The sequence below is a fragment of the Aegilops tauschii genome, chromosome 4 (assembly GCF_002575655.3).
Source record: "Aegilops tauschii subsp. strangulata cultivar AL8/78 chromosome 4, Aet v6.0, whole genome shotgun sequence".
NCBI lineage: Eukaryota > Viridiplantae > Streptophyta > Magnoliopsida > Poales > Poaceae > Aegilops > Aegilops tauschii.
In genome coordinates, this window is record NC_053038.3 from 231,736,086 (window position 1) to 231,755,646 (window position 19,561).

General features: G+C 52.0%; 1 long non-coding RNA gene across 3 annotated transcripts; it reads left to right on the forward strand.

The window, feature by feature from the left end:
* Positions 1–1,241: 1,241 nt before the first annotated feature.
* LOC120962895 (uncharacterized) lies at positions 1,242–14,910 on the forward strand. 3 transcript variants are annotated; one of them, XR_012181892.1, is made up of 4 exons: positions 1,242–1,685; positions 1,776–2,140; positions 4,684–13,610; positions 14,149–14,910. It is a non-coding gene; the product is annotated as an uncharacterized lncRNA (long non-coding RNA). The 3 variants fall into 3 exon arrangements; XR_012181893.1 differs by lacking the exon at positions 14,149–14,910 and having other exon boundaries at positions 4,684–4,818; positions 5,246–13,391; XR_012181894.1 differs by lacking the exon at positions 14,149–14,910 and having other exon boundaries at positions 5,246–13,391.
* The last annotated feature ends 4,651 nt before the right edge of the window (positions 14,911–19,561 follow it).

A 19,561-nucleotide genomic window follows, 5' to 3' on the forward strand; every position in this document is an offset into this window, starting at 1 on the left:
AATTTCTCGGTTCTAAGTTGTTCATCTTTTCTTTCCGGAGTTCCAAGTTCTCTCGGTGATTTCATCGTGAATCTCCATCTAAATCATTGCAAGGCTTCACCTTGTTCTTTCAACCCAACAATTTCTTCTTTGGTGTTATCTTGGGTTATATTTCACCTAAAGCCTTCCCTAAGGAATGTTGCTATTGTGGTGCTTATCAATGATCCAATTTTCTCTTCTCATCTCGGTGAAGAAGATTTCATCTCTTCGTTGATCTCAAGCAATCAATTGTTTTCGTTAGTGGTAGAATTCCACCTCAAAGTAATTAGATGTTTTCCATAAGCCCATGGGAATCATATCTTTTCGTTGTTGATCATCCAACAACCCTGTTCAACCCTCCTTCGTAAGGTTGCTCTTTCAAGTTTATCCTGGTGGTGTGCGGTATTGTTTTGTTCTCCGTTCTCTTAATTCCACTATCTATCCATCTTTCATTTGTTACGGAGGCGTTGACGCTCTCTTCGAAGTATCATCACATCTTGTCATCTTATGTCAATTCCTTCGCTTTTTCAGCCGGAGTGTTGTATGAATTCTTTTGTTCTCATTCCTTCTCTATTTTGTTTTAACCGGCGTGGTTCCAAAATCTATCTTGTCCTTTGAGCTCTTGGTTCTCCTCCTTCTTCCTCTTGTCTAACGGAGTATTTTCAGTTTTGTTCATCTCTGTCATGTCATTTCTTCAAGCTTCACAACATCTCAAGGTTCATGGTTTCACTCCTTGTCGAAGAAGCAAATTAGTTTTATCTCTTCTCTCCGTTTTCATTCCTAAATCTCGCGGCAAGATCTCTTGTTACTGGGGGAGAGTTGTAACACCGCGAGACCGACGCAACACACGCTTTTCCATGTTTCTCGTTATCGCTATGTGATTTATTTGCTTGTTGCATTTCGTCATATCATCATGTGCACTTCATTCGCATGTTCTTTTATAAAAACTTGCATATGTTCGTAGTGTCGCTTCCCGTTCGTCTCTGTTGACCTTTCTCAGACCCCTTCGCAACCATGTCCAAAATTTCCCTGAACCCGAACCGCTCCGTCGTGACCGATGGCTCCGGATCATCTCCGAACATCCCTAAAACATTTTTGCTTTCTTCTTTGGACTCCCCTAGCCTTTATTTTCTCGGTTGTCCCATTATTGTCGTTGGGACGAGATAGCCCTACCCTAATTCATGTGCTATATATATCAGTGCAACGCTAGGCCTAAGATGTGTCCCATCCATCCACTCCCGAGGGCCGCTGCCAGCCACATCTTCCTGGGGATCCATCCGCGCCAACCAGCAGCCTCCGACCATCTCCCTTGATTTCCGCCGCCACCCAACCAGTGCATCCCCTCCGATCCATCCTTCCCGTGCCCACCCTCTCGATCCAGGAGCCCAAGCTCCCCTGCCTGAGGTCGCCGTCTTCGACCGGCCTCGCCGGAGACCACGCGTCTTGCTCCTCCTCGATCTCTCCAGTCTGAACCCCATGGCCGAGCCGCCGGAGCGAGCTCCACCAGCGACCACCTCCAACAGGACAGTTGCGTCCCTCTCCTCTGCTTCCTCCCGTTTCCCTTCTTCTCGTATCTCTCTCTCACCTCACGGTCTCTCTCTCTTCCTTCAGGACCAACATGAGCTGCACCCGATCTCCTCCGCGAGCCTCGCCGGAGCCACTCGCTGGTGCGCTCCTTCACCGCGCCTCCCTGCCCCTTTCTCTTCCTCGCGTCGCGCTACTGCTCATTTCCGCGCCTCATCGTTGTTTTGCTGCAGGAGCCAAGGCCGCCGCCTCAGTTCATCGTGCCGCTTCCAGTCCCGCCGGATCCGCTGCCTGCAGGCCTCATCTCGGCCGGATCCGCCGCTGCAGCTGTTACCTGCTTGCCCCATCGAACCTCGCTGCAGGCCTCGCTTCCCCTGCTTCGAGTAGTGGCTCGGGATCGAGCGCAGCCGCGCGCTTCCACCTTGTTGACCAGTCCATGCAGGCACCAGCCGCCAGCGCCCCTGCTACGCCTCGGGAACTAGCGCGTTGACCGCGCCCCCTCCACCTCCTTGTTCGATCCAACCAAGTGCCAGCTGCGACTGGCCCAGCCCCGCCCTTCGGCCCCCCAGCCCATCACCGTCCGGCCCAGTGGCCCATGGTGAGCAGCCCAGCCACGCCCAGCAGTTTCAGCCCAATCATGTTTTTTTTCTGCTCTCGCGAATTTAGCAATTATCCACAGGACCAACAGTTTTACAAAAAACCAAATATCATGCATATAATAACTCCACAACCGTGCATCATATATATATGTAAATTGATTAGAATTTCATCTAGTTTCACAATATCTAGGATTGCCTAGAATTTGCTTGTTTGTTTGCCAACCTTTGAATGTGCATAACTACATGGAATTATCTTGATGAATGATTTCCAAATTACTCTTTGAAAGATTTGAATGAAATTTTGTCGGCGTTCTCGGAACCAAGGTACCCATACATGCCTGCCTGCCGCCCACAGCGTGGCTCCATCAACGGCCTGTTCGGCACATCTTTAGCGTCGACAAGACAAGACCCTCGCGAGGGGCAAGCCTCGCGAGGCGGATGACACCAATACCTCCAGAGGGAGCGGCCTCCCCAGGCGGCCTCCCAAGGAGCGGAGGTTCCTATGCAAGCGCCTACCTCATGAGGTTTGGGTGGCGCAAGCCATGACGACCAAGGCCAGGCGGGCGCCAGTAGATGCAGAGCAGTAGGTTTCCTATTTGGCGCTAAGAAGGCAAGGGCAGGCGCGGGGTCCCTAGGACTCAGCCAAAGGTTTCCATTCCGGTGCAACAAGACCAAGACCGCCAGGACGGATGTCATCGCCGAGCCCACCACGGCGTCACGAGAAGAGGCTTTGCACGCGAAGACCACCTTTCATCAGGATAAGATGTACTACTGGTCTCCCTTCCAACTTGGCCATTGTGCGATCCCTTCCCGCCTTCGTTTTGCAGGAAGAGGACCGAGGCCACTATAAATATAGCTTAGCCACCACCATAGGAGCGGAGCCAGAATCTGACCCCTCACTAGCTCACACTCACATAAGAACAAACCTCCTGAGGTTGTTCTTCCTCTGTACTAGTTCATCCTCAGCCCCTTGCGAGGCTAATCCATCCCAAAGCACGAGTAGGGTCTGTGACACCCAAGTTTTTATTTGGATTTTTTCAAAAAGATTTCTATTTGACTTGAGGGGAGTGATTTAAATTTTTCCTTTAAGAGAACTCTCACTCTCAAATATTTTTCCTTATGGCAAAAGTTTTATTTGGATTCACCCAAGATCTGCCTTTGGTCTTGGAAGTTCTTGCCTTTCATTTGGACTCAAGACAAAATGCTTTTTTTTCTTTTGGGGAAAATAACTTTTGAAAACCTTTTTGAATTTGCACTATGGCTTTTGGAAAATGCTTTGCCACTTTCACCAATTCCTTCTTGCCATGGCATTAGTGCAAATCCTCTCTCCTAACCACTCCCTCACCTCTGGATCATGATTTGCATCAAATCCAGCAAGTTGAACCTCCCCATGTGATTATTTCCATTCAAATTATATTCAAACAAATTTCTGTCTTCTATTCTACCACTTGGAGATTTACAAAGGAACTCCATTTTCTGTTTTGATTTTTGCCCCAAAACCAACTCTCCTCCCTGGTCCTTTGTACCCTCAACCTAGAACCATGAAGATCCACTGGTCTTCAATTCAAAATTTTCAAACTACACTTGCTGCAAGTTTGGACCAGATTTGTCAAATTTGGTGAAATTCATTCCAAACCTTCTCCAAAAATTCCAAGTAAAATCAGGCAGCCTCTGGGTGCATTGAGTGGTCATCTCACCAAGTTACAGCTCCAGAAAAATTTATCTCATAGCCAAAACCTTCTGTCGAACACCTGCAGTGCACTGTCTTTGTCAAAGTTCAGAAAGTTCAGAGATTCAGTCAGTGGCTGCTGTCGTTTTCTTCAGAGGAGGACGTCGATCTCGCCAGTGCCACCGCGTCGCCTTGCTCCTCGTCCCCGCCCCCTTGTTCCTGCACCGCACGAACGCCTGGCGCCTTGCGGGCGTCGGCGACGAGCAGCAGAAGGTGCGCCACCCCGTGACCGACGCCGGCGGCGGCTTTGCGGACGCCAGCGGGAGACACGGCGCCGACGACGCCACCCAGCGCTGCCCAAACCACCGGAGCTCGCCACGTGGCCTTCCACTCCCCCGAACGCGCTGCCGCTCTCGTCGTGAACCGCAGGGCGCGGAGCGCGCTCTCTGCTGCCGTTGAGCCCGTGCGGTCACCTCACCATGGACCGACGCCATTACGCCAAGACCGACCCCGTTTAGCTGCAAAACGAATCCATTAACCTCGACTGATGCTGCCCGGCCGCTCAAACCCCCTGCCAATCCACTGCTCCGCCGTAATCGCTCGCCGGAGATTCTCCGTTCACGGCCACCCCACCGATCTGCCTATAAATAGAGGCCCCGAGCTTCAACTCGAGCACCCACCAGCACTGCACTCCCCCTAGAGCACGCCTAGCCACTAGAAGAGCCCCGAGGAGGTCTCCTTCCTCGACTCCGGCCGCCGCGACCCGCCACGGGATCCAGCCCGATTCGCCCCCGTGTGTGCTCCTCCGCCTCCATTCTCTTGCCAGTAGCTTCACCATGCATCCCTCTTTCTGACCCGCACTTCAATTTGAAGCTTGCAGCCCTCCACCGGAGTTCCCCATCCTCACCCGAGCCGCCGTCCGCCGGAGAAAGTGTCGCCGTCGACGTGGTGCTCCCCGTTGGACGAGTCCACCACCCACCGACGCGGAAGAGGACGCTGAAGCTCTTGGTACCCTCCATTCCTCCTAACTCGCCGTGGTTCGACGCCGGCGTCCACCGCAGTCTTCGGGCGCCGGCGAGCTTTTCAAACCTGACATGTGGACCCCGCGTGTCAGCCTCTGTTCTTTTATTCGCGAACCGTTTTCTGTTGGCGCCTTCGGGCAGAATACATTTTCTCCTTTGCGCTTGCGCATTCCCAACCGAAGTGTTTTCTGTTTTCTCAGTTAAAACCCTGGAACTTTTCTGTTTCATTACAGATAAGTCCCTGGACAGAAACCTTTATAACTTTTTAGTAAAAAGGTATTTTTGAGTGATTCTTTTTCTGGCAATCTTCAAATTTTGTCTAGTTTTTTATGGGATTTATTTGAAAAATATTTGGAAAAGTTTCTGTGCATGTGTTGGTTTTCACGTTAGTACCCGTTGCGTGATTGCCGTAGGTTCCGGCAGAGGTGACGGAGCCGCGAACTTCGCCGAGCTAGACTCCGACTTCTCCAAACCAGGCAAGCATGTTTTGAACATTTGATATGACAGGTGTTTTACATGTTCATGTGAGAGTTTGTGCGTGGCATATGAGTGTCGGAAAATACCTCGTTGCTCGTAAGGCAACGACCCGGTTGTTCCAAAGTTGCGATGACCTCTGATGAGAGGTGGCCTAATCATGTGGTGACATGAAGGGCAGCAAGGTGGTACTGTTGTAGCATACCAGCCTTGCGTCATCCGACTTTCTTCGACGTTAACGTGGTTGGAGCCACGTTATCGATCTTTTCCCGCTTGTTCCAAAGTCGCGATGATCTCTGATGAGAGACGGCCTAATCATGTGGTGACATGAAGGGCAGCGAGGTGGTACTGTTGTAGCATGCCAGCCTTGCGTCATCCAACTTTCTCCGACGTTAACGTGGTTGGAGCCGCGTTACCGTTCTTTCCCCTTTCCGTGCTACCACATGTCTCATTGCTAGGATGCGGTTTAGTAAGTTGGTAACCTCTTTCCGTGTACACACCAAACAGAGAGGCCGGGATGATGGTACCTTGGCCCAGGATTAAAGCCAGTCATTCGGTCAGGGGGCATGGGTGTTTCCGGTTGGGACCGAGAGGGGGGGCACCCCCTTAAAGCGCGCGTATAGAAATTTGATCCCATGCTACGCGAGGTTGTAGCCTCCCCGTCTCAAGGTTTTTCTTGAATGTTGCCGAGGGTGATCCCTGGCTTCGGATGGTTGAATTGGGTGTGTACTGGTTAGACGTGTTTCTTCCAAAACACCGTAGACGGAACTAGTCCCCGTGACTACTGAAATCCGTTGGCTGTGGTTAAGTACAAACTCTGCAGAGTCATTTCTTTCCAATCATCGTATCCATGATCAAGCAGTGTAAGTATTATATCCATATCTATCTGTGTGAAAAACTTGTCCCCGGCGAACAAGCTCAAGTGGTAAATTCAGATTTATTGTTATTCCTGTGGGTGGACTAACTTTATATTTGTCTCATGCTTGTGATAATTTATGTTCCCGTACTATTGTATTAATGAGTTGTGATATAAGCCCTTATGAGACGTCGCGCAGACGTCCGACTGTGGCGTGTACTCGTTTCTCACTTTAAATATAAGCCCTTTATGTGATGTCGCTCAGACGTCCGACTGCGGCATGCACTGTCTTTATTTTCGGTTATAAGCCCTTTATGTGGTGTCGCCCCGACGCCCGACTGTGGCATTATTATTCCGCATTTTCCGCTCGAGGAGTTTTTCAGACACTCGTTTGGAACCCGCATTAATATTCCGCATTTTCCGCTCGAGGAGTCTTTCAGACACTCGTTTGGCACCCGCATTAATATTCCGCATTTTCCGCTCGAGGAGTCTTTCAGACACTCGTTTGGCACCCGCATTAATATTCCGCATTTTCCGCTCGAGGAGTCTTTCAGACACTCGTTTGGCACCAGTATTACTATTCTGCAGTTTCCGCTCGAGGCGTCATTCAGACCCTCGCTTGGCACCCAGTATTTATTACCGCTATGTCTAATCGCACCGGTTAACTTGTTCATATGCTTCATGTTTACATTCGTTATATCTTATGTCCGAACTGTCTTGCGAGTACTTTCATAGTACTCACCTGGCTTGTTGTTTTGGCTAGATGTTGACGAAGGCGATCTCTTGGATGAAGAGTTTGATAGCGCGTCCGATGCCTAGAGGAGTCCCAGTCAGTCCCGCGCGATCCCGGTCATTGGTCACTTGTATCGTATATGCTTCCGCCACCCGCAATAAGTCTCCTCGAGCCTCACACCGACGCTCGAAGAGCTGTAGTCTTCTGGAATCATATCACTCGCTTCGCGGTGATATTTCCACCACCGTTATTATCGTAAGTTAGTAGTTTGCCACCCTATCCGCCGTCTTGTTTAGCGGCGTGCATGTAATAAATTGTTGGGAAGTCTCTGCTCAACCTTGTATTATATTTAGTACTCCTGGTATTTTTCTTCTGTGACCAAGATATTGTCTACCAGTGAGAAGGAATTCTTCCTCGCTGGTCCGTAAAAGGGATCGGTCTCTCAATAAATATTTTATTGAAAAACCGGTCGTGACAGTGTCTTACACCGCAAGGTGGCCCGAACCTAGGTAAACTGCCGCGTCCCTTTCCTTTCCTGTTCATCGAGCTATGCCGTGAGAGCGATGAGTTGGCTTGCTAGAGAGGTTGTGTTCTTCGCACACGCCCCAGAGTTCAAACCTTTCTTGGGTGTGCCGAGCCTTGAATCTGACATTTGGCGCGCCAAGTAGGGGCGTGTCAAAGCCTCTCTTCCGTCGGTTGTTCCGTCGCCGTTCCGCCGTTCTCATGCTCGACGCTCGTCGAGTTCGTGCTGAGCACCGAGCAACCCTCGCCGCCCGCGTTGCTCAGACAGTGCCTGCGGGCGACGGCGCACCCCACCACTCCCCGTCACCTGCGGTCAACGCTGCCACCCGCCCCGTGGCCCACAAGCAGCAGGACTCGTCGCTTCCGCCTTCCGTGCAACGCGATGGTCGCACCGCCACTCTGTCGCTGACTCTAGCTGCTGCTTCATCTTCTCATGCTCGTCGCGGGCCGGCGAACGCGCAAGCTGCGTTGCTCATGGCGCACGAGCTTCTGCGCTATCGTCCGGCCGATGACCTCTACGAGGACTGGCTGGACCGCATCGCCGAGCTCGTCAGCGCCGCTGGAGAGGCTCCTGCGCTGCCTCACTCGCTGCCTCCCCCGTTGCCTCAGGCGGGCGATGTGGCCCATGGTGCGCCTCCTCCTTCTCTCTGGCGCGATGTCATCCCCGAGCCAAGGCGCGAGGCCCCCCAGCGCGAGCCGCCGTGCAGGGCGCCGGTGCGTGACGAAGAAACCAGCCAGGTGGTGCAGCGGCCTCAAGGAGAGGCGTGTGTGCTCCCAGCACCACCACATCAAGACCGTGTGCCGCCTGAGGTTGTGGTACATGGACGCCAAGACCAGGATCCCCTCCCGCGGCGGGCCCCCGCAAGTGCGGCAGGCTGCCGAGCGTTCACTCCGTAGTTGCGCCGCGTCGTCTGGACCGACACGTTCAAGACGGATCTACCTCCGCGCTACGACGACACCCCTGACCTTGACGAATTCCTCCAGCTCTTCGAGCTGAGCATCGAGGCGACGAACGGTGATGAGAAGGTAATGGAGAACTAGTTTCCCATGGCTCTTAAGGATGGCGCGCGCTCGTGGCTCCTGAATCTCCCGGTGGGGTCGATCTCTTCCTGGGATGAGCTGCGTGCGCGCTTTGTTGCCAACTTCCAAGGCACTCGCGACCACGCCCCTGGTGCGGGCGACCTGCGGCGCATCAAGCAGCAGCCGGGGGAGACCTTGCACAAATACATCCAACGCTTCACCAACGTTCACCTCAAGATCCCCAAGGTGTCGGACGAGGCCATCATTTCAGCATTCACTGATGGCGTCCGAGATGTCAAGATGAAGGAAGAACTCGCCATACACGAGGATCTGTGCTCGGCTCTGAAGATGTTCAGCATGGCAGCTAGGTGCGCGAGGGCAGAGGAAGGTCGCCTCTCCCTCCTCGAGCTCTCAGAGGCCGACCCTGAAGACAAAAAGGCCAAGGCAAATGATGTGAAGCAAGGCCATGGCTGTGCTCGCGGCTGAGCCCTAGATGAAGCGCGGCTACGACCACCCCGAGTTCTCCAAGGGCAGCCGCCCATTCTGCGTCTTCCACAACGTCCACATCCACAACACCAACGACTGCAAAGGGCTCAGGGCCATCCGGGACGGGTGCCTTGGCCGCAGCCCTGAGCACAACGACCGTGGCTATGGCCGCGGAAGAGGCTGTGCCAGAGGCCGCTGGGACAACCGCGACCCCCACCAGGAGTAGCGTGATCAGCCTCGTGAGGACGGTTGGCAAGGCCAGCCCCGCGATGGCCCCTGGAGGGACCAACCTCGTGAGGATCATCCTCAGGGCAACGCCGGCCTCCCTCCGCTGCCGCCACCAAGGAGGAACGATGACCACCGCCAAGATGATGGGCCGGGGGCTTCCAAGAGCCTCGTGCTATCGCCTGCATCCTAGGTGGCACTCAGTCCCCCGCCTCCCATCGTGTCTTCAAGCAGTTCGCTCGCGAGGTGAACGCGAACCTCCCCAAGCTTGAGGCATCGCGTCCCCTCTGGTGGTCCAAGTACTCCCTCACCTTCGACTCTACGGATCAACTCAAGTGTGCAGCCACCGCTAGTGCGCTTCCAATGCTCTGCTCTCCGACCATCAACAAGGTCCTTGTTACCAAGACACTTATCGACGGTGGTGCGGGACTGAATGGACTCTCTGCTGAGATGTTCGAGAGGCTCCACGTGCCCTACGACCAGCTCCTCCCCACCAAGCCTTTCTCAGGGATGACAGACGGCTCCATCGTCCCGCTGGGGTAGATTTGCCTCCCTATTACCTTCGGCAAGCACGACAACTACCGCATCGATATCATCGACTTTGATATCGCGCACATTCACTCCTCGTACAATGCCATCCTCGGGTACCCGGCTCTCGCCAAGTTCATGGCGGTGGGACTCACCACGGCTACAACATCCTCAAGATGCTAGGAAGCTGCGGCATCATCAGGATCGCCTGCGATGAGAAGGATGTGGTGTGCTCACTCGAGCACGCCTACCAGGCTGTCGTGGTCGAGAACTTAGATGACGAGGGCGCTATTCATGCTCCTGAGGTAGCCCCCAAGAAGAACAAGTAGCTGATCCTCAGAGGACCTCATGAGGGTGAGGCGTCCGACGATCGTGCCTCAGGAACTGCGGCCACTGCTGGGGCTCCCTTCCCTCTCGCATAGGATGGCGCGCCCGGCGCCCCTCTCAGGCTAGGCTCGGGGGCTCTCCTCTGGAGGGCCTCTGACCTGACCAGTCACGAGGGAGGCGTTCGGGCACCATGTGGAGGCGTGCTTCAACGCGCGCTTCCATTAGCAGGGCGTGGGGCGCGAAGCACCGGGCGCTCAGGAATTCATCACCAAGGCAATCGAAGAGCATGAGGAGGCACGAGCCATGCCCGGCGAGCACCGCCCCGCATCACTCAGTGCAGCTGCCACCTCGGACATGGGTGGCGAGCTACGCGTCTGTGTCAGCATCCCGGGCCTCAACAGGGCCGCTTCTCAGGAGCTCTTCTGGTCGTCCCGTGTTAGAAGGATTGGGGGCTATCCCCGCAGCCATATCCGCATGCCGTTCGCCCTGCTGAACATGTCGGCCACGCACCAACGCTACATGCAGGGCATCCTGGCGGCTCACGTGGCCAGGCTCTGGGTGATCTATCGAAGGAGGCGCTGGACCCCCGTGAGCTTCCCGAACCTCCGGAGCCTCACGAGACCCAGGAGCCAGACGACTCGTGAGGAGCGAGCTCTTCAGCATGCATCTTCAGCTGCCCCAACACTTCTCTAGCGACGGTGCCAGGTGACTTTTTGGTTTGCTCAATTGAGGGCGGCCCTCGGGCTGCATTGTCCTCAAGCTGTATGGGCCTGCCCCTACATCATGTATCATTTTGCGCATATATCAGAACTCGCCTTACCCTTTCATGAGTTGCTTTATATTACCACCTGCATGTCTGGTGCTTCGCCACCGTGAATATCGTGCGCCCTCACAAACCCGCCCACGACCACCTCATGATTATGGACAGGCATGGCGTCTGTGCTCGGGTCCATCCCTGCAGCGTCGCTAAACCCAAGTGGCCGTGCTTTGTCTTGCAGGCCAGCTCCCGTGTATGTCACCTCCCGTGGTCCTTGGTGCCTTGTTCTCGCATGAGCTAATTGCGAGCGGATGAGTTAGGGCGTGTGACCCGGTGCCTCGCCGCCGCGGGAGCCGCGCGCCGATTGTCTGTCTTTAGGATCGTTGGATGAGAAGACGGGGCACGACGTTTGTGCTCAGGTCTGTCCCTGCAGCATCGATAAACCAAGCGGATGAGCTCTGTCTGGCAGGCCGGCCCCGTTCACGTCACCTCCTGGGGTTGTTAGTGTCTGGCCTTCTCATGCAATATCCTCCGGAGATTCACTCGGCGCAGGTGAACCGACCATCTTGCAGGACCCTCACGAATGTTCCAAACTAAAAATTCAGGCGCAACCCACCTTGAGGTAGGGCCCCTTCAGTCCCGCGCTGGCTCACGGGTGCCCATATACACCACCTCCAGTCCTACCGTGCAAGCCATGTGTCAGGATGGGGCTGTACACGACCCAGAGACTCCCCTCAGAGGGAGCTCCCACCCACGCACCAGTGGAAGCCCCATGCTCCGCGCTGGCGGACGACACGGTCGAGGAGCGGCTATGCCCACGCAAGAGTGTAAGCACCATGCTCCGCATTGGTGAATAAACAACTGAGGGCACCCTAGCGGTTGCAGTAACCTCAGGAGAACCCCTGAGCTCACCATTCGGCCCCACCTCGTGCCACCATTCCCATGGGAGAGTCGCGCGAGGGGGCTGGGCACGGGGGCTGCGCCCAGGTCGCGCCTGACGCACACCACCCTACCAGGTCTTTCGCACCTGTTCTTCTCGTGACCCTCCCAGGCAAAAGATGGGGAGGAAAGGTATGAGGGCTCCGGATTAACCCAGACACTGCTCACATTTCCTTCATGAAGGCTGGTCGTACGTCAAGGGGGTCCCTCAAGCATCGCCACTCAGGGGCCTCACTAGTCACGTAGCCCCTCACCCCTTGGTCTTGTCCTGGTGATCCGGACGCCCCAACGGCGGTTGAGGTATGCGCGGGGCCGGGCACTGCAGATGCAGAACACTAAAGGCAAACAGAAAGGAAATCGAGCACAGAAAGGAAATCGCGCAGTCCTAACAAATTATTACAAAATGTAATGTCTAATAAGTTCAAAGCAGAAGTTCTCACGCCTCCACGAGGCACGAAAAATGTTGCAGGATTATACCGGGGGGAGGTGTTGCCTTCAGCCTTGGTTGTCGCTGTCGCCCGCCTGTGGGAGCTCGTCGTCGACAACGCTGTCGTCATCTTCGTCACCGGCCTTGGTCGTCGCAGCCTCGGGGTCGACGGAGCGAAATTTTTCTAGCAGGGTCTTCACCTGCTCCTTTGCGGCCTCGGCAGCAGCGTCACGGGACTCTGGAGCCACCGGCTCGATCAATGCGCCAAGGTCGAAGCTTGGGTCCTGGAGATGGAGGTGGTTGAAAACACACGTCGCGGACGCAGTGAAGAGCGCGTGACACCCCCCTTCCACCGTGGAGTCCACTGCGGCGGCGATGGCCTCGATTTCCCCGACGAGCATGGTGAGAAGACCGGCAAGGCCTCATCCGGGGTCGCTAGCGGCTCATCGTCACGTCTCTGTAAAGGGACTGCAGCGTCGTGCGGGACCTCAGCTCGAGGGAGACGAAGGCGTCATGCCCTGCGTCTGCCACCTTATCGGCCGCGCGAGGGTCTTCTCCCTGGCCTCCAGCCGGGCCGTTGATACGTCTCCAACGTATCTATAATTTTTGATTGTTCCATACTGTTTTATATAATCATTCTTGGACGTTTCATGATAATTTTATAGTCATTTTATATCATTTTTTGGTACTAACCTATTGACATAGTGCCAAGTGCTAGTTGTTATTTTCTGCATGTTTTTTACATCGTAGGAAATCAATACAAAAACGGAGTCCAAACGCAGCGAAACTTTTTGTGCATTTTTTGGACCAGAAGACATCCAGTGGGCCGGAGAAGCGCCCGGGGGGGGTGCTCTGAGGGGAGCACAACCCACCAGGGTGCGCCTGGAGGCCCAGGCGCGCTGAGGTGGGCCGTGCCCACCTCGGGTGCCCGCTGAACCGCCTCTTTGCTCTATAAATACCCCAATATTCTAGAAACCCTAGGGGAGTCGATGAAAATCAATTCTAGCCGCCGCAAGTTCCAAAACCACCAGATCCAATCTAGACACCATCACGGATGGGTGCATCATGTCCATTGGTGCCTCTCTGATGATGCGTGAGTAGTTCTTTGTAGACCTACGGGTCCGTAGTTAGTAGCTAGATGGCTTCCTCTCTCTCGTTTGATTCTCAATACAATCGTCTCTTGGAGATCCATATGATGTAACTCTTTTTCCGGTGTGTTTGTTGGGATCCGATGAACTTTGAGTTTATGATCAGATCAATCTTTTTATCCATGAAAGTTATTTGAGTCTTCTTTGATCTCTTATATGCAGGATTACTTATAGCCTTGTATTTCTTCTCTGATATTTGGGTTTTGTTTGCCAACTTGATCTATTTATCTTGCAATGGGAAGAGGTGCTTTGTGATGGGTTCGATCTTACGGTGCTTGATTCCAGTGACAGAAAGGGAACCGACACGTATGTATCGTTGCTATTAAGGATAACAAGGTGGGGTCTATTTCTACATAAATAGATCTTGTCTACATCATGTCATTGTTCTTATTGCGTTACTCCGTTTTTCCATGAACTTAATACACTAGATGCATGCTGGATAGCGGTCGATGTGTGGAGTAATAGTAGTAGATGCAGGCAGGAGTCGGTCTACTAATCTTGGACGTGATGCCTATATAATGATCATTGCCAGGATATCGTCATGATTATTTGAAGTTCTATCAATTGCCCAATAGTAATTTGTGCACCCACCATTTGCTATTTTTCTCGAGAGGAGCCACTAGTGAACCTACGGTCCCCGGGTCGCTTCTTCATTATATTTGCCTTTGCGATCTATTTTCCATTGCTTTTATTTTCAGATCTATTAAACCAAAAATACAAAAATACCTTGCTGCACTTTATTTTATTTGGCGTTCGATCTATCAATATTTACAACTCTCTCATGTCCGTTTGCCTATCTCTGGGACCATTGCCCGAAAGCGATTAACAACCCCTTTAACATGTCGGGTTGTGAGTATTTGTTATTTGTGTGCAGGTGTTGTTCACGTAGTGTTGCGTGGTTCTCCTACTGGTTCGACAACCTTGGTCTCATCCCTGAGGGAAATACCTACATTTGTTGTGCTGCATCATCCCTTCTCTTTTGGGAAATACCGACATAGTTCAAGCCAACATCAGTCGTCCCCTCGGAGACAAGCTTGGTGTGGGACGCCTGGGCAATGTCCGCCAACTCCTTCAGCTTCCCCAGGCGGCTCCGCTCCGTGGCCTGTTCCTGGGCCACCTGCTCCAACTCGGTGTTGTGATCCGCTAGCGCAACCTCCCGGTACTCGAGCTCCTCCTCCTGCTCCTGAAGCCGATGGGTGCGGGTAGCCTACTCTTCCTGGAGGGCCTTCATCTCGGCTTCCACCATGCTGCAGCGTTCCTTGGAAGATGATGCATCAACCAGCGCCATGTTGCAAGCCACCTTGGCCTTCCGGCCTCCTTCTTTCCCTCCACAACGGCAGCCTCGGCCAGGCCCCAGGCCGTATTGACGGACGAGTCAGCCTGGAGCCACCACGAGATCAACCTAGGCGCCCCATCACCGCGCACCTGTCGGCACCCTGAAGATCAGCCCGGAGCTGGTCCAGCACGGCGTAGGCCTGCTCCAAAGCACCGGGCCTGGCAGAGGAGCCATGGTCTGCCAACGCGAGTGTGGGGACCCCGACTCATAAGTCGTGATCACCGAATGCACATGTACAGTGATCCCAGAGATCAATGCTCACTGAAGACACAGAAGCTGAATAACAAAGTCTTACATCCATACATACCGTCTTACATAAATTATGACCATTATGGTCAAGTATTGAGTATAACTTCGCAGCGGAAATCTTCGTCGATAACTTGGACCCATGCCATCTGCCTTAACCCTACAAGCATTCTGACTGGGAAAGCGTCCTAGTTCACATGTTCGTCGCCGAAGTATTCTTCATCATATCCTGTTCTTTCAAGCCTGGGCAATAAAATAACCAGTGGCAAGCCAATGAGTACTTTGAATGTACTCGCAAGCAACCCGTTTTTTGAAAACATGGTACAACAATGCATGATATAGCACTAAGTAGGTCATTTGCAGAAAGCTAGTTTTGGGTGCAATGACATGTTCAACAACTTGTAACACATGCATCAGGAGAATTCAAGTAACCATGAGAACAGGTTACAGATATCAACATAATTAGAGTGGGCATCAACCTAACTCAATCATGTCAAGTTCTTTGACTTGACCCAAGTAGTTCTTTCCACTTTTCCATACACACTCACTGGTTTCGCAAACATTTGGACGTAGCCCACGAGCGGTTACCCAACTGTCCTTGACCGTGGACACGGCTATTCGAATAGTTTTACACTCTACAGAGGTTGCATACTTTACCCACAAGATCCAGGGAACTTCCGTGTCATCCATGTCCCGCGGTACCTCAAGTACCCGGGGTAAGCACCCGATCACTATCTTTCCCTAGGCGACACTAACATAGAGTCCACTCGATTGGTAGCAGCCCCCGTGCCCAACATTTCACATCTTTAAGATTTTGGAGCCATGCTCCCATATTCATCACATACCACAAGCACGGGGTACCAACGGTGTGTTCGGTGCCCTATAAAAACAGTCATGGCTGCCCTACCTGGCACGATCCCGTCCCGAGAGAGTGCAACAATGACTCTCCCATCACTAGTAATGCGGGCTCCAAGATAGTATCGGCCTAGGTAATCAATAATGCCCTTTCCCATATAAGGGTAGAGTGGTTGTGCATGTAAGGTTGGAATAAAGGTCGCAACTTAAACCAATCCGTTTTGAAAACAACACACACTTGCCTCGTTACACCACTTCGTCATCAAGTAGTTACCCAACTCATTATCTCCCTCAGGCATAAGTGGCACCCGACGGGGTTTTCGAAAAAAAGTCTTTTGAAAATACTTTGCCTCCATTACCATGCATATTCCCGTCCCTTTTTGCATAGCAACTAGTTTAGCATCCTATCTACTCCCACCGTCATAACCCTCATAAGAAGGTAGGGTCATGCACCATGCAAGTATCAACGAGGAAGTAACGGTGGCAAACCACCCCATGTGGTCACCTCATCATCATGTCTCCGATGCAAGCAATAAAAGTGCTATATGACATCCATAAAAAGGGTTTCATAGACATGGTCAAAGGGCTGTGTCACACCCTGATTTTCATGCCACAACACTTAAGCTAATAAATCATGATAAAATGTGGTTTGACAAAAACTTTTCAGTGTTTTAAACTTTGCTTGATTGGATTTTTGGTTTGCTGGTTGCAAGTGCTCTAAAAATCAAATAAATCCTCCAACTCTTATACTCATTCTCCTTGATCCAAAACCTTGCCCAATGATCATGCCATGTGTATAGATCAATATAGTAATTTCTTACAAAAATAATTTGGCCAAAAAGTATTTTCTAAAATTAGTTTTCCAAAAACCCCTGAATTGAGGTTTGCACTGCAAGTACTTGATTTGGGGTATGAAAAATCTTTCAAAAGGTATATTTGAATCCTATTAGATATAGGACTCCCATAAACCACAAAAATATAATTTTAAAAGTTATTTTCCTATTTTATTTAAAAGATTTTTCTTAAGGCCAGAAATGGTCTTTAATAGGGAAAAAATATTTTATTGCTTCAAAAATATTTGACAAAAATCAGGGAAACTCAGTGGACATATATTTTCCATATATAAGAGTTTCAACACATGGTCATGTTCAAAATATTGGACAAAACCTCCCAAAAGCATTTCTGCACATTTCAAGGATTTGAAATATTTCTACAGGAAATATTTTCATAAAAATCAAAGGAAAATCAAGAAAGTCAAAAATGCATATTGTGATCAGCTTCCAAACCCTCTCTGACCAGAATCAAATTTGAACAACTTTGTACTACCAACTTTCTCTCCTTGACCCCAACTTTTGTGAGCATGTTCGCATGACCAAATGAGGCCACTACACCAAGTGGTGCATCAAGGGGAAGTCATTTGCTCAACTAGATCTTGGTAAATGCATTTCTGTTGATTTCTAGGGTATACAAAAGTTGCATTGGCCCAAAAGATCTCAAAATTTGTGGGAGGCCCTAATTATATGTGCCATTTCATCCTGTGGAGTCTCATGCCAAATGGAGTTCATTTGCTTACCCAAACAAGCATCAAACACCTTCTGCCACTTTACCAAAATTCCATTTTTGACCTCTTCCACTAATCTCCATGGGCTCAACTATGTACCACAGCTGCTCCTGACCCTCTCCTACCTCCAGTAACTCTCCTCCATCATCAGCTCAATTATTTGGAGGTAAAACCCACCTCTTTCTCTCTGTGTTCACCCATGGCAACACCTCCTCTCTCTCCCATTTCTATATGCAGCACCCCACCTAGTTCCTATCCACTCTAGAGCATCCAAGGAAGCTCCAAGGCACAAAGGGACATGCCCTGGCCCTTTAAAAATGGCCATGCCAGCCATTCGCATGCTCCAGAGCGCGCTACAGTGCACCCAGGAACTGTAGCCGCCCTCTGCCCGACGCCTCCGGCCACCTCGGGCCTCCCCATTACGCCCGACGATGTGCCTCGGCGTCCGAGACATGACAGCTGGTCGTCCCCCTCCTTCCTCTCTCTCTCATGACCTCGCACGCACACCATGGCCGCCCGAGAGCTCCAATGAGCACGCTCACACACGCGATGCTTTGGCCCTTCCACGCTCTCTCTCTTCTTTTCCCTCGCCCTAGACCAACCCCACGAGCACCCCAGACACGCCCACGCGCGCCCCCGTGGCTTGCAGCGACGGCAACACCCTCGCCGGCGCATGAGCTCACGGTGCACCATCGCCTGCCATAAAAGGCCACCCCGAGCCCTCTCTGGCCTCGGTTCACTCCCTCTTCCCCCCAGCGACCTCCTCGAGCAGCCTGCTCCTCCTCCTGCACCTTCCTTCTCCTCCTACCACCGCACGGCCGCCGCTTCAGCTCGCTCAAATTCGAGCAACACCGAGCTCACCTCCCTCCCTTTACTCCACACAAAGACTCCTCGTGGTCCGGCGAACCTCCCCACCTCCTCGAACCGTCGCGCGGATACTCGAACGCCAAGAGCCACGGATGGCCGATGACCTCCCCCGCCACCGTCAAAGCTGCGGTCACCTCGGCCCCCTCCGGCGGCCATGAACTGCACCAGCGGATGCGCCGCTCCGCGCTGAGCTCTCCCATAGGCGGAGTGCCGCGGGAGACGGCCGGAGGCGCCGGCTATCGCCGGACGAGCGCCGGCGTGCGCTCTGCCTCCCCTGCTCTGCCTCAAGCGGGAGGTAGAGGACGACCGCCCCGCCAGCTGGCAGGGGGCCCGCCCGTCAGCGGCAGAGGCGACCGAGCCGGCCCACCAGTCGGGTTAAGTGGAAACGGCATCGGGCCGATCCGGTTGCCCCGCTGGGTGGCGCCTTCCCGCAGTGCGCCTTCGGCGTCACCTCCTCCCTCGCGCAGCTGAGCCACTGGGACGAGCCCAGTATGCGCTGTTTAGCTGGGCTTTGCCCAGTGCGCTTTATAAGGTTGACTCCCTTTCTTCCTTTTTCTTTTCATAAATATTGTAAAATTCCTAAATAATTCAAATGGACTCCAAATTTGATGATTCTAATTTCTATAAGTTCATAAATTCATGATCTATCACATGGAGCAATTTGCACATTTTTCCATAAAGATTTTCTTCACACACATTTATCAAATCTTGTTTTTTCATTTCTGTGATGAACTTTAGAAAATCACAGAGAGCCCATTTTTGATCCAAATTCCATGATTAAAATTCCTAGGCACTACTAAGATCCTAACCTAGTTTATGGGCATTTTTTTATGCTTCCACTACGTCATAAAATATTGGTCCATTTATCCATGTATAGCCAACTTTGCAAATTCATAGGAAATTCATTAGAACTCCAAATCCAGTGAAACCAACTGCTAAATTCTTCTAAAATCATTCCTTGATAAATGGGTGCCTTTTCTCATTTTTCAAAATAGTTTTTCCTGTACACTTCTTGCAAATCCACAAATCCCATGATTCCATCATATTGAAATGTTCAGAGATATCCATTGATCAAATCCCAATGAAACCACTTTGGTCATTCCTCATATGACCAAAGGTATCCTAGAAAAGTCCAACTCACATTTTTAGAGCACTTTTATGTTTGCCTTGTTGTGTTGCTTATTTTGTTTGTTTCCGACGTTAGTTGACGAAGCAAACGGAATAGTTGGAGCTGGGCCAGAGATATTTGAAGACTCTGAAGGATAAGGCAAGCAGCCCTTTGACCATGTCTATGAAACCCTTTTTATGCATGTGATATAACACTTTTATTACTTGCATCGGAGTCATGATGATGAGGTGACCACTTGGGGTGGTTTGCCTCCGTTACTTCCTCGTTGATACTTGCATTGTGCATGACCCTAC